Consider the following 15573-nt stretch of genomic DNA (forward strand, 5'->3'; position numbering starts at 1 on the left):
CAGTAAGGGACAGCAAGGAACAACTCAGCCTCTGGGTCCATCAGGGGAATTCCATTGTTTATCAAGTATAAAAATAGGAATGTGGATGTGGCAGACCTAGCATATGGAAAGGCCCAAGTTCAATAGCCAGTGCCAAAGAATAAACAGAAACAAACCTCAGAGTCCCAAACTCATCATGGAGTAATGGCCATTCGTACAATCCTGAAATAGAGAATTCTGGTTCAGGGGCACCAATTACTGACTTTATATATTCCAAAAATGGATTAAACACCCTTTGCCTGTATCTTACAACTCTTAAAGTATAGATAATAACGAAAGCAATCCACAGACTTCTAGAAGTATGAGATTAGTTAGAGCTTAGCTCATAATAGGGCCTATAGCCCTAGTGTCTAGAAGCACTTACGAATGTGTTATTAGTTGGAGTACAAAATACTGAAGCTGTGTGTGTGTGTGTGTGTGTGCATGTGTGTATGTGAGAGAAAGAGTATGTGTTTGTGTGTGTGTGTGTTTGAGTTGTGTATGTATGTTTGTGCATGTGTGTATGTGTGAGAGAAAAAGAGTATGTGTTTGTTTGTGTGTGCATGTATGTGTGCGTGTGCGTGTGTGTGTGTTTTGCATATGGAGGTAGGGGGCTTGTTGATGTGTACACATGTGGAAGCCAGAGGTTCCCAACAAAATTCTTTCACAATTGCTTTGTATCTTATTTTTGGAGACAGGATTTCTCATTGAACCTGAAGGTATTTTGTCTAGGCTGGCGATTGTCCTGTCTCTATTCCAGAATTCTGGGGCTGTAACAAGGCACAGACTCACCCAACTTTCATGATGATGTTTGGGATCTGAGCTTGTATCCTCCTCCCTGCAGAACAATAACTTTACCCACAGAGCCATCCCCACTCCCTGTACTTAAGGATTTTATTAGACAACAAACACGAACCATGTGTTAACATTAGAGACAACATGATTGGCTGAAATCAAAACCCGAGAGAGTATAGCAGCTCACATGCTGGGAAGTTTCTGGCTTTTCATGACTAGAGTTGTGGGCACCCTTACCAAGAAAGGGCATGGGACTTCAGCACAGACACAAAGGACTGCTTTGCAGTTGGAGCCTCTCTTCAAAGATAGAAGTTGATACTGTCAGAGGTTTAGTTGGCTATTGTAGCTCATAGCCTTACAGAGATGCAAATCACCTTTTGGATACTCTGAAAAAGGGGACATGTACAGAATAGCCAGGCCATTCATCTGCTATACAGGAGGTGTGGATCCGAGGGGCTACTGTTGGTCATCAGGCACCTTTTCTGAGGTGGCTGTGCATGAGAGAAGCCAGGCACATTGCCACAGCAGCTTATAAAAGAAGTTTTGAGAAATGGTTAGCTCCCCCCTTTACCAATCACTAGCAAAGGCTTCGATGTTTACTTAGTGTGCATAATTTTGTGCCTCTGTGCATCAGAGATTGCCATGCCCAGAAGCACTTGTAGTGAGGATACAAGGGATAGGCAAGCTACTCTAATTTAAAAAAAAAAAAAAAAAAAGATGATTGGGTTACCGCTTGGCTTCCAGATCCACTCCCTGCTTTGTTCTATATTACTGGTCTCTCTGTTTACTAGGCTCTGCTGACAAAGGAAAAATGTGTTGGAAGTCAGAGGGTCAGTGAGTGCGGAACCCACTGAGCTTTGAAAGATGACTCCCTCAGAGATTGAACAAGCACTGGGATTTCAGGCCAATGGGAAAATCTCCTCGCAGGGTCCTGGCTCCCATAAGCATAACCCCAGAAGGAGTATAGTCTATCTTCCACTAACAGCCTACCTCTGGAAGCTACACTTGGCAGTGGCAAATGTTTTTCTTGTTGTTAATTTCTGGGAATACTCCACAGTCACTGTGGGCCTCTAACTGATCTCAACCTGTGTCAACAAGTCCCTATATTAACACTCCACTTTCTTTCTCTGATATTCTCCTAGAACACTCATAGTGTTATTAGTATTTTTTAGGTGTGTTTAACAATGAAAACTGCTTTGTAACCTAAAAGCTCGTTGCCATCTTTCCTGGGGACACTTCGAGTTATTGAGAAGTATCTAAGTGAATTATCCATTTTTGGAAATACACATACGTTTACAATTACACATTTTGTTCAGGCTAATTATTTTTCTTTGCGGAATTAAGCAGTCGCTCTCAAGATTCCAGCCCACTAGTCTCGTGTAGCCTGAGTCTTCATTTCATTTCAAATAATGGCTTTTCCCAAAGGAAGTGTCTCCTTTCAGGATATCATAATCAGCTAATGGACTTAGTGATCAATGTTGTGTGCGGTAGAACATCAGAAATGTGCCATAAAATACGGAAAACAATTTAGCCACTCTCTAATGCAGATAGTTCTGGTAAAAATGATACAGGAAAACCATGTACCCAGCCATATTTTCCTGCCTCACAACAAGATTAGATGCAATAAAAATCTTGTCTTAGCAAATCGGCATGTCAGAAGATGCTGCCAGCAATAACTTTGCAAAGTGTGTCCATTACCAAAGGGAAGCATTATGCTCAATCCACTCCCATTTAAGATGGATGTCGGCTATAAGCCTCCATCTGTCTCCAGATTCTCTGGGAGCAGAGTGTTGCCTGTGTGCACGGTGGGGCCAACGTGGGACTTCTTGCTTTCTCCCCACTCTTTCCTTTCGGAAGTATAAGGATCAACCCCTAGGCCATGTTTGTTTTCTGTAAGTGAGGAGCAGAATACAATAACTGCATCACGTCTCTGTGATTACCTCAGCAATTTATGTTAGTGGATCGTCAGCTGTTTTGTGGCACCGAGAACATGTTTTGTCACATCTGGACAGTTTCACCAATTCCCCAAATGAAACAATGTAGTGACATTTTATTAAGCAAATGAGGAATCTCTTCATTTAAATATTGTTGTAAGGATGAAGCAATGGACAGACTTGCTCACTATTCTTTATTGACTGAAACAGCTTTCCAGCTCTGGTACCTCTTTCACTAATGCTCAACTAGTTTGTTTCAGTAAACATTTACTCATGAGTTACATAGAAACTGCATACAAATACATGTTGCTATACATATATCATACAAATATAATATATTGTACATCATATATATACAGATGTATATATACATACATATATATACATATATATGAGATCGTTTATAACTATCAAATAATGGATTAAAAATTGTACATAAAATGACAGGCAGATTTACTGACATTCTATCCTATGTGCCATTTCAATAATGTGCTAAATTAAATAGACATCAAGGTAGTGAGGCCATAAGAATCCACCACCAATTCTGCATGGCTTTTAGCTACTTAGGGTGGGGTTGCTTGACAAATTGCAGAATGGCCAATTAAATATTGATAGAATACACTTAGACTGAAAATTTATTATTGGGCTGAAATTCAAACTTAATTAATCATCCTGAGATGGTCTCTCATTCTCTCTCATCATTCTCTCTCTCCCACTCCATCACTTGCACCCCCTCTCTTCCTTCCTTCCTTCCTTCCTTCCTTCCTCTCTCTCTCTCTCTCTCTCTCTCTCTCTCTCTTTCACTTGTCGATACTCGCTTCGTCTATTTGTTTGAGGCTCCTGCTCTTACATTTTTTTCCTACATCTGGAATTGTCTCCTGATGTTTTTTTCTTGATAAAATATCAACAAGTTACTTAGTTTGGGGGTATTTGAAAAAATTGGCCACATGGGCTAAATTATATTTTCTTCTTATGAAACAGTTGGTAAATACCTGAGAAAAATTGCTGTGAAGTAAATGCACTCCCACAATTTACTTAATAAACCCTTTATCGCCTTTCTCCCTGCTCCCTCACCAAGCCTGTAATTATGTATTAGCATAGGCCTGGCAAAGGTAAAGCCAGAATGTTGCTGTGATTTCTCTAAGAAATATGATCTACTGTGGAATCTGTTTCCAAACTTACCTTACCTTGCTGTACCTATCTAAGCAGAACACCACAAAAACAGCATATCGCCTGCACTGATTATGTACATGTACACATGGTATTGACTGGATTGCTTTATTCTCTAATCATTTACTTGATGCTGAATATATCTTAGGGTTTGAGGAGCAGAACACACAATCTCAATTCCCGTTGATGCATGACTGACTTCCTAAAATGTTCTGTGTAGCCCTACATGTGTGATCTATGTCAGTCATGGAAAGACATTCCTTCATTCTCAGGTTGTATCTGAACTGTTCATTCCCACGATACATTTGGGTCACAGTCTCAGAGATGTCATTAACAATAAGTCAAGATTCTTTTGTCACTGCTTTTACTTATTAGGTCCAGTCACTATTTTTTTCCTCTTAGAAATTTCCTATTAGTAAACTGTGTATTCACTAGTCTGCTGTCTTTTGCCCCTAGAAAAACAAATATTCCAAGAGAGCAGGTTCTTTTGGTTTTGCTCACAGCTGTAGCAGAATATCTGGAATAGTTCACTTGAAACAGAATACATGTACTAAAAAAGTAATAAACATTTGTTAAATAAGCGAATCCCCAACCTGAAGGAAGCTGAGTTATGTCGTGGCTGGCACAAATGCATAGCATAATATATTCCAGAAACACATCCCAGTGAGAGAGCTGACGGTAAAGTGGGGGAGAGTTCAGTGTGAAAAAAATAATAAAAGACTAATGCGGCATAAAGGAGGGAGAGCCTTTCACAAGAGAAGCCAGCTGGGAAAGCCTTCAGGAATGAAATGTCTACAAGAACTGTACAACTATTCTGTCTCTTGGCTTCTGAAGACATTAACAATGACAACAGCCGCTTAACACTGCTGCTGTTATTGTTACTGTTATAATAATTATTACTCAGACTCCACTATGTTCCAATTTACTGCTTCTTAAATATTGGTTTCTGTAGTTCTTCCCAAACCGTGTGTAATAAATAATTCTAAGTTAAGAGGAAAAGAACTTGGAGCTTGAAGGGTCTCCATCAGAACAACATGAAATAACACTTATAGTTGATAGAAAGGGAGCCAGACCTTATCTGAGTAATGTTGCCTATGAGTATTCTTGTCTATGAGTTCCTAAAGCTCTGTATGTGTGTGTGTGTGTGTGTGTGTGTGTGTATGTGTGTGTAAGTTGCTCATGTTCTAAGCTCAGAACAATAGCCTTCTTCTTTATTTGTTCCTTTTGTCTACAATGGTAAAGGCACAAACTTGACACTATTCAAAGCATACTGTGCTTTGAATCAGATCCCCAAATATGGATGAGAAGAGTAAAGCAGGTTTCCAGATTCCAGTTTATTGAATTAGATCATGAAACAAACTGAGGTTGAGCCTCCAGCATTTGTGTGAAATCAACATTTTGGCCAACTGCTAACGATGTGACCAGGGTCCAAGGCAGGCCTTTGAACATACTACTTAGTATTGCTTTCAGGTTTTCTAGACATTTGTCTCTTGATTCTTCTTTATCCCAACACTTGGCCTTCCCAGATTTACTTTGAAACTTTGGTATACAGTTAGACATACACACACACATATGTGTACATATATATTTCTCCTTAGGGCTTAGGTTAGGGAATGAAACTATAAAAATATCTAGTATTTTAAGACTTTTTGATCTTTAGAGACCACTGTTCATCCTTTTGAGAGTGTTATCACATCCCACTGAATATACATGGTCCAGGAAAGTATTAGCATCCTGTGATGGTTTTATAAACCTAAAACCATCTTATATATAAAAAATTGTGACAGAAACACGTTAGTAGAGTGAGTTGACTAAGGTCAGGAGCCCTGATCTCTTATTCTAGCTCTTCCTCTAACAAGCTATATGCAATATCCAGTACTATAAATTTTCTTGCTTTCAGTCACTTTTAATTCAAACAGTAGGACCACATTGAGCAAGCTCTAAAATCCCTCAGTTGGGAAACCTCATGAACTTGTGTCATGAATCTTCTTGGCGGCTACTTCTCCCATTTGCTTTAAAGCCAGAGTTGGTGGCGTTGTGGCATGTATTACTGACTTCCTTCCCTGATGAGAAATGCATGGCACTTTTCTTTTGTGTGTAGTCTGCACTTTATCATGGGACAGCAATGATGTATTTCCAAGGGTTTCCTAGATACAGCAGGATCCCTGCCTCCACAGCCCCTGGCATTCTCCTTGCTGGAGGCTTCGTGATCTCCTTCAGGGAGATGGATTTCATCTTAGTTCTAGGTCAGAAGTGCAGGCATTTGTGAGATCTTAGCTGTGTCATTACATGAGTTAAAATAGAATAATGAATTTGTGCTGTGTTCCTTGGCTTTCAGCTAGATTTGACCTTTGAATCACATTTAACAGAGTACAGTCATAGGTCACAACTCAGAAAGGTTTAAATGATGTTTTCTTCTATCAAGAAAAAGTGATTTAATCCAACTTGAATTTCTGTGGTACTCATAATTTAGGCTTCTCTAAAACATCACTGTGAGTTATAGAAATCTGTGAAAACATGAAAACATAAAGTTACCTGGAAAAATCTCACAGAATTTCAATATGTACTGAATAAATGAATTTTATTAGCATATGCTATATTATGTATTTCTCTATGTGACACATTTTAGGACTCGAGAATTGTAAAGCTTAAACCATCAAAGAATAAAATATTTTGCACAAATCAAAATGCTCTCTTATGCATGAGAACTTCTTAGAAATTCTGTAAAACAAAAAGTTATTCTGATATCAGGGTCAATGCTCTGTTTTCCATTGTCTTGTTTTAGAAAGTTGTGCTCCCTGTTACTTGTCTTAGGGGAGCATGGCTCACCATTGCCTCTCCAGGTCGGTTCTAACCTCTTTTCTGTTAAGAATGGGCTGGTAGATTTTTTCATTATAGTTCTTGGGGCAAGTTTAGACTTTTCTGTTATTCAGAATAACTTCCACAAAATAAGCCTTTTGATAACCTCACAAATGTTGGTCATTACTTACTCTTGCCACTTAGATAATAATAAAGTATGTGTCATTAACACATCTTTACCGAGATGCTCGTCTCATTGATGATGAGAAAGTAGAAAATGGATGAGTGAAGAAAAGACACCACTATGACACATATATGAGAAATGACTTATTATATAGTACCTGAATTTTCTATTAAACTGTAATATACTAATATATTCTACTCATCACAAGCATTTCAATAAATTATAGTATAATTCAATAGTGTATTATTCAACCATTCCATTTTGTATAACTAAAAGAGGAAATATATTATTTATGTGTGACATTATTTTATTATTGCTATTATAATTGATGTGTGTTATTTAAAAGTATCATAAGACAAAAACTCCCTAGATTACTCCTCTGCATACAGATTTGTATATATAAATATATGCATATATATGTATCTATCTATATGATACTAGCAATGTTTTAGTTTATAATGTTAGTCTTATCAAATTTGACCATTGCATATTTCTGAAAATCAGTCAATTACTAAATTTATTTTAAGCTAATTAAATAGTATGCTAAATAGGGTCATCACTGTGGCCTATAAACATTAATGCAAAAATATATCAATTACCCAAATACGGTAAATCAGGTTGAAGAAAAAGAATGCTATTATGCTTTGGAGGTTTGGGGAGGCATGGGGCTAAGGGGAGGCTTGATTGACTTGTGTATTTTATGTGGTTCAGTGTAGACTTAAGCAAATTAAAAAGGGAGTATCACCGCGCAGGATGGAATTAGACATGTGAGTCAGAAAACACATCAACTTTGTATCAAGTTCCTTTACTAATTGTGAGAAAGATAAGCTCACAGGTCAAGGAAGAAGCTTACTCCTTAAGGATAATTGCAAAGTGGGGAAATTAAGTGAGGAGAAGAGAATAATTCTGGGCTAGAAAGAGAGCCTAGGTCTAGCATAAGTCTTTCTTCCAAATAGACCAATAGCTGAGTTTACAATTTTCTATTCTATGTAAGTGCGTATCAGAGAAGGACTTGTCAGCAGAAGCCAGAGGAAACGGATTTCCATCCATCTCCAAGAGTTCCTCTTAACTCTCCAATCCATGAATAAAGCAGTCTCAGAAGGTCTAACCTTCACCACATTCACAGGGAAGCTCCTTGACATATAGCTAAAGAGACTATGCGAAGAGAACAAGAAAAAATGCACATCGTCGAAAAAAAGGTTTCCACAAATTAGAAGATACTCTCAGAGCCTTTCCAAGATGGATGGCTTTCTGTAGTGTGCAGACTAAAAGAACAGAAAAAATAAAAAAGAAATACAAAATGGGTAGGATGTCAGATTTTGATTGGAGTAGCAGAGAGGAAAGAGAAAACAGTGACACAAGGAAGAAACAATGACCTGGAAGAATGTAGTTGAAAGGCTGAATTGTCTAGTTGTCTCCAGGGAGATGGCTCCCTGAAAACCACCTCTGAAAGGACCTTTCTCCTGCTTACCTCCTGAGAATTATATCTGACTGACCAAGTTTCAGGTGTTTGTCAAGCTCTCACATGGCAAACCAAACACAGCCCCAAACTAACCTCTACTTACTTAGCAATCTGCTCGATTATGCGTTAGACACAAAGCCTTGTGGGCTACAGTCTCCTTACACCGTCATTATTGAAAAGATAGATACAGCCTTTATCTATCTTCTCGAACGTTCTTCATTTCTTTTACTTTCTGTAACAATTATTTGTTTGTATGTTTGCATAAGTGTACGCATGCTCATGCCAAAGCTTCCTCGTGGATGCCAGGTGACAATCGGCAGACACTGCCTCTCTCCTTCTACCATGTGGGTCCCAGGAGACCCAACTAGGACAATCAAGCTTGGCAACAAGAGCCTTTATTTACCCATGGAGCCATTCCTGCCCTCTGCTGTATACATTTTCTAGTAAACTGCTTTAAAGTCGATTTAAGGTACTTTACAAGTTTTATGGGAACCTAAAACTAAAAACAACACCTGAAAGTTACTGATAAAAATCAGGTGACAGTTGTGGAACAGAAAGATTGGACATGTGTTTGACCCGTTTCTAAGTTTAAATTTCTTCCTGAATTTGAATTGAACTAATCTGAGTAGATTCTGTCTTCCATCAAATAACATTTCAGAACCCAGCTGAAGCCAAAGAACAGGAGCAAGTGTGCAATCAGGAGGTAGATGCAGGAAAAACATCAGCCAAGGAAGAAAAGCACACGAATGTCTTTAATCAAGACATTCTTAAAATATTTGCCTGCTGAGCCTGAGATATGTGGAAACAAAATTAAAGATAAGATAGGCTCTTTACCCCTGTGCATCATTAATAAGAACTAAGGTAAATACTTCACCTGAGAAAGCTATGTTTCGCCTCTAATGGAGATAAAATTTGATATTGTGCAGACCCCAGTCTAATTTTGGTATGAAATACGTGGTCCATAGGACCAAAGGCTGCCCATAAATCACATGCGCTGTAATACATGGCTCTTGCAGCTGCAGTGCTATATGCATCATTTGTCACTTTTAAAACAAACACTTTAGTGGTTGGATTAGATAAGAGAAAGCACAATGGTTGTAATAGAAACACTCGGATGACAGTACACAATTATACTGGGTCTGACACAGAATGAGAAGGGGACAGTATGCACAGAAAACTCATACAGGTTAGGTGTGTATTTGATTTATGGTGGGGGGGGGGGGGGGATTGTATATGGGCTACTTGCCACTGTTCATTCTTGTGAGGAACGATGCACATTATAGAGAAAAACAATGGGTCCTTGTTTCACGACATTCAGTTGTCACTCTTATTAAACCTTTCCATCCCTCTCTTTCATTCTATTCTATTCTTATACTCAAAATCTATCTATAATGCAGTAAATTCGAGAATTGCCGCCTATGATCATTTCAATACTAGGAGAGAGACTGTCTCTGTGGAGGTGATAGAGGACTTACATGAGAGAAGAGGAGAAGGTGAGGAGTTAAAGCAAGAGCATCTTGTTCTCATCAGGCTAACCCTACACTACCTAATGTCCATCCTACTGAATAATGTTCATGGGAAATCACTAGCCTGATCCTTTAAAGGTTGCTGTTTCCTAGAGCTAGGGTTGACTCTCATAATTTGTTTAAAGAAGCATGCTTTCTTTCCACATTGCACATCTAATTAGCATGTTCCCCCATGGTGTAATACCGTCTTGTTCATCAAAAGATAACTGCCTGAAACACTTGTAAATTAGATTGGAGAGCCTGCCACACCAAACTCGGCCTCTCCATCACTGCTGGTCTTTGGTGTCATATTATCTTTTAATGAAAGTAAAAGCAAACAGTCAGGCTTTTATTTTGAATAATTTAAATGAATTCTTTAGTGTCTCAGAAGGAAAGCTTCATTAAATCTTCACCTAGCTCAGGGACTACAGCTTTAAAGGCGTGATGTCTTGATAGCCTGTTCTGTGGTGTACTGAAAATGACCATCACAAATGGAGAACACCGTTAGGATCATTATCCTTGACAGCAAAGAAGCACACAGTTGCCAATCCTGAGGATGCTCTTTGCCTCCCTTGATGCTATGTTTTCAAGGGCAGCTCTGGTCAGTCTCTCAGGAAACGTGGCTCCAGAAATCTCAATGTTTATCTTACAAGCACAGTATCCAGGAGACTACAGCAGAGTTAAAGCAGATTGATGAAGCTGTGCTGTAAGGAAATACTTCATCATATGAACTGAGCCCAGAAGCCATGGTGCCTTCTGCCTTTTCAGATGCACTTTGTCACACACACTTACACAGCACTGTTCTCTACAATGAGCTACTTTCCAAGTTATCAAAGAATGAGTGCCTTTGTTAAAAGATTATCTTATTTTATTTTATGTTATGTGTATGAGTATTTCTTTCTCTGGGTGTATGCATGTGCCCCTGGAGGCCAGAAAGTACATCAGATACCCTGAAGCTGAGTTAGAAGTGGTTGTGAGCCATCCATCCTGGATAATAAGAACCAAACTCCAGTCCCCTGCAAAGGGACCAAGTGCTTTTAGCTCATGAGCCATCTTTCTTGGAGAGCCTGAATCCTGGAGCAGACCAAATGGATCCTGTGAATTAGCTTGCCATGGAAGCATTTCAGTATGCTTTTCTTAATCATACTGTTTATGCTTTTGTTCATAAATGCTATATAGAGTATGATTCTATGATTAATTTAATTAAAGATGATTCATGTACAAAATAATAGATAATTATTTCTTTGAGACTAGGCTATTTGGGGATGAAAAATTTGTTTTGAACTTATGTTTGGGTAATTTAATGTAAATTTTAAGAATTTAGTAAAAATATTGAATCATGGTTTTTTAAGGGGTGAATTTAATGATATGTTAAATAATGTCTTAGCAGAGCTGATTTTTAGAAACTGATTAAGTTGGCTTGATTTCCTACATGCTTGCTATGAGGATTGTTTTGAAAGTTGTGCTAACATCTCGGTTAAATATAGATTAAGTATTTACTATGACCTATGACTCAGTTTCTTTCTATTCACAGGATTTCACCAAGTAGCCTTCAGAAGAGTAAAACAGTTTATAAGTTTTCTCATGAAAACACTGTGTACCATGGAGAACAGAGTAAGGTTTTATATTAAACCCCTAATAAAAAATAGCAATTTGGTGGTGAATAACATTTTCCTAGTTAGACTGATAGCTTCATAGAGGCAATAAAGATAGAGCCGAGGCTTAGAAAAGATGAAGATAGGTAAGCCACGTGTTAAGATGTTTAATGCATCACCTAATAGAATGGGCCCTTTTTACTACACATATGAGTGCAGTAACAGATCCGGAAGTAGCAGTTCAGGAAAACATGTAAAGAATAGGTCGTTACAGGGGACTCTAGTCATAGACAATAGGCAAACATCCAGTCTGATGGCAATTAGTATGTCCAAACTTTGAGTAGAACATAGTTTTGTTGTTATTTAAGAAAGAAATCTAAGACTGGTGAGATAGTCTACTGAGATAGGGAAATGGATACAAGAATTAAAAACAATGTCATTTTAAGACAGCGGTTCTCAGCCTGTGGATCACGACCCCTTTGGGGACTACACATTAGATATCCTGCACATCAGATATATACTTATGATTCACAGCAGTAATATGAATGAATATATCAATGAAATAGCAATGCAATAATTTTATGGTTGTGGGTTACCACAACATGGGAAACTATATTAAAGAGTTACAGCATTAGGAAGGATGAGAACCACTGTTAAGATCACTAAGTAACACTTGGAGGGCTACCTAGGTAGCTCAGTGGTATAACATTTGCAAGGCCCTGAATCCAATTCTAGTATTACTAAACAGAATGGACAAATCAAAAAAATTAGAGGCTGGCTTTTAGGAAAGAAGGCAAGGTCCACTTACCTAATAACACTGAGGCATCTGAGCCATCTGGTCAACCTGAGCTAAACCACAGACTGAAGTCAATTTGTTTTGCCTCAACACCCTTTTCCCAGACTGATATCTGGGAACTAAGTTAGAAGGCTTCAGCTTTGGGGAGTTGAGAGGGATGGTGTGTGACTCCAGAACATCATTGTATGCTCTATAACTGGGATGCTCAACCCCACAGCAGAAAACTTAGCCATTTAGGCTGCTTGGGAACTGCTTGCTTCTTGTCCTTTCTCCTTGTCAGACCTTTTCCCTCTCCTCTTCCTTTCTTTTCCCTTCCTTCATACCTTCCTTACATAGGCTTCATGGAGTTTGAGGTGCAGTTTCCAACATTAACTTTCTTACAATAAAACAGGTTTGGGAGAAAACTCCTCTGCAATGTGTTGCTAAACATATCCACAACTTTCAGATCATTGCAAACAAGCTATCTGTGACACAGGGTTCATATTAGTAGCCATGACCCAGACTTAAATATTTAGAAAACTAAATAGGATATGGTGAGCATGGCTGTATAATGACATGGGGGAGGCTGAGGCAAGAAGAGCAGCTCAAGTTCATGTGGATTTGAGATAAGCCAGGGCTACTGGGAGAGCTGCTCTCAGAGCAAGAGACAGATAGGTAGGTAGGTGATAGGTGGTAGGTAGATAGATAGATAGATAGATAGATAGATAGATACATAGATAGATACATAGATAGATACATAGATAGATACATAGATAGATACATAGATACATAGACAGATAGATAGTTGATAATGAACTTCAACCTCAAATTATTACTGGTGTTCAAGCAATTCTGTGACGCACACAAGCCCACAGAATTTCTACAAGATGACTCAGGAATTTCCCATCCTACCAAGGAAAAGCCAAAATGAAAGGGGAAACCAAAGTCACGGAAGAATGAAATCTTCCATGCTTACAGCCTGCGAGTCCTCCAAACCAGAATGGAACCAGAGTCAAAATATGCAGGGTGATTGTCCAAAAACAATTATGTAAGTCAATATAATAAATCAGGCCCAGATGTCACAGGCACAATAAATCAATGGAAACTGCCAAACCACTTGTCTCAACATACTGGATTTAATTAAAACCACCACTCAGTTCAGGAGAGGTCTTGGAATAGTTCAGGTCATATCTCTCAGGCACAAGCATCCATCCAAACAGGAAGTAGCTTAAAGGTAACTGTGTTAAGCTTTCGTCCATGAGCCAGATAACCGTGGCAAGATTTTACGTGACTCTTCAGCAAGGCCCAGTCAGCTCTCCTTTGAAAGTCTTTGTTTCACTTCCCAGAAGCACACATATACAATCTAGAAGCCTTTGTGATTAGAGAAGAAGAAGTGCCAAGATAAATGCTGTAGGAATGAATGCAGATTACCAAGCCCTTGTAATTAAAAATATAACAGTCATTAAAAACAGTCTGGCATATTCCATCAGAAGTACACAAGGAAAAGTTGCACTGTATCTGGTGGATTCCCACTTTCCTAAGATATCCTGATCCTACTTGAGCTGTCCAGAGAGCACTGTTCCCAAAGAGTCCATACGTGACACTCAGGAGAAAGACAAAATGAACAAGGACAAAAAATGAAAAGACTCCCAAATTATTGTGAATTCATAAAGCCGATGAAAGACATATTTGAAGGCATATTTTAGGACCAGAAAGTTAGAAACATCACTCCCAGGCCCAGTAAGATGGATCATCAGGGACCACATGAGTTCAGTCCCTAGAACCCATGTGCAAGTTGAAGGAACAGAATGATCTCTCAAAGTTGCCATCTACCCTTTACCCGTGGTCTGTGGCATACTTGTGTGTGCACACATACATAGCAATAAATAAATAATGTTTCAAAATATCATTGGTCCATTGGTAGAATAGATCTCTTAATCTTGTACAAAAAGACAAAGGCACTGGTCCTCAGTATCCTTGGAAAGAAAGCAGCAATCCTCCCCAAACATCATGTCACCATGTTCAGTCTCTGGTGTCATCCCAGGAGATCCTGGGTGCTCATTTTATAAAGCATTTTGTTGTTTTGGGTTTGGTTTGGTTTGTTGTTGTTGTTGTTGGTTGGTTGGTTGGTTTGCCTTGGGTTATTGCATGTTTTAACTTATGACGTTTTATGTCCATTCTTAGTAGAACAGAACCGTGCAGCAAACCATCTTTATTAACAGCTGCCTCAGGTGCTGAGCAGCCTCTGGCTTTAACAGCATCTTTAAGCAGGCAGGCAGAGAGCTTGTTAATAGGCTTTTCCAACCCCTTGGCTACTGGGAGATGTAAGTGGATTACAGAAGTCTGTTTGTCAGGCTATCATTTTACATCATTGTCTGAGTAATTGCCACACAGGTCTATGGCTTTGGCCTAATTAATAAAATGCCGGGACTCCTAAGCACAGAACCTATATTGATTGGTCTTCTCATGAGAAGATTCCGAACTCCCATAGCTCCTGTTTCAGACAGATATTCTTCATGGTGTTGCACAAGGGACTTCAGTCTGTTAATATAACCAGGCCTTGTCTTGGTACTTGGAGCTACTCAATGTGCCCTTGGTACTTTTCATTATTTGGTGGATTATTACCTGGCGTAGTTTAAAATTAGTGACCTTGGCACAACAAAACCATCTAATGAGAATGTTCATGTATACTTACCGTAAAACTACTGTAATGAAACTGGGGTCATTTTTTCCCCTCACAGAATTTGATCCATGAAGAAGTGGTTTTAATTGTTTATTTATTTATTTATTTATTTATTTATTTTAACAAAGTTAAGAAGCAGAAGAAAAGATTATTTTATCAAAAGAAAAAAATGTAAACCAAGATTAAGGAGGTCAGAATCATTGGGGGAATTACTTTACTGTTCAACTTTTCACTAACCAGGTAAACATTTGGGGAATGTCTGGGAAGCAGATGGCAGGAGACTGTTTTAGGGCCTGGAATGAATGGTCGGGAGAAAGAAGGAAGGACACCGTGTCCCTATCCTCATGGAGCTATTCCTCTGAAAACTGTCAAACTGTCACACTCTTTAGAAGTCTAGGTAAACTCTGGAAATCAGTCTGGCGGTTCCTCAGAAAATTGGACATAGTACTACCAGAGGATCCCGCAATACCTCTCCTGGGCATATAACCAGAAGATGCTCCAAATGGTAAGAAGAATACATGCTCCACTATGTTCATAGCAGCCTTATTTATAATAGCCANAAGCTGGAAAGAACCCAGATGTCCCTCAACAGAGGAATGGATACAGAAAATGTGGTACATTTACACAATGGAGTACTACTCAGCTATTAAAAA

This window comes from Mus caroli, chromosome 18 (assembly GCF_900094665.2).
Source record: "Mus caroli chromosome 18, CAROLI_EIJ_v1.1, whole genome shotgun sequence".
In the NCBI taxonomy this organism is placed as follows: Eukaryota; Metazoa; Chordata; class Mammalia; order Rodentia; family Muridae; genus Mus; species Mus caroli.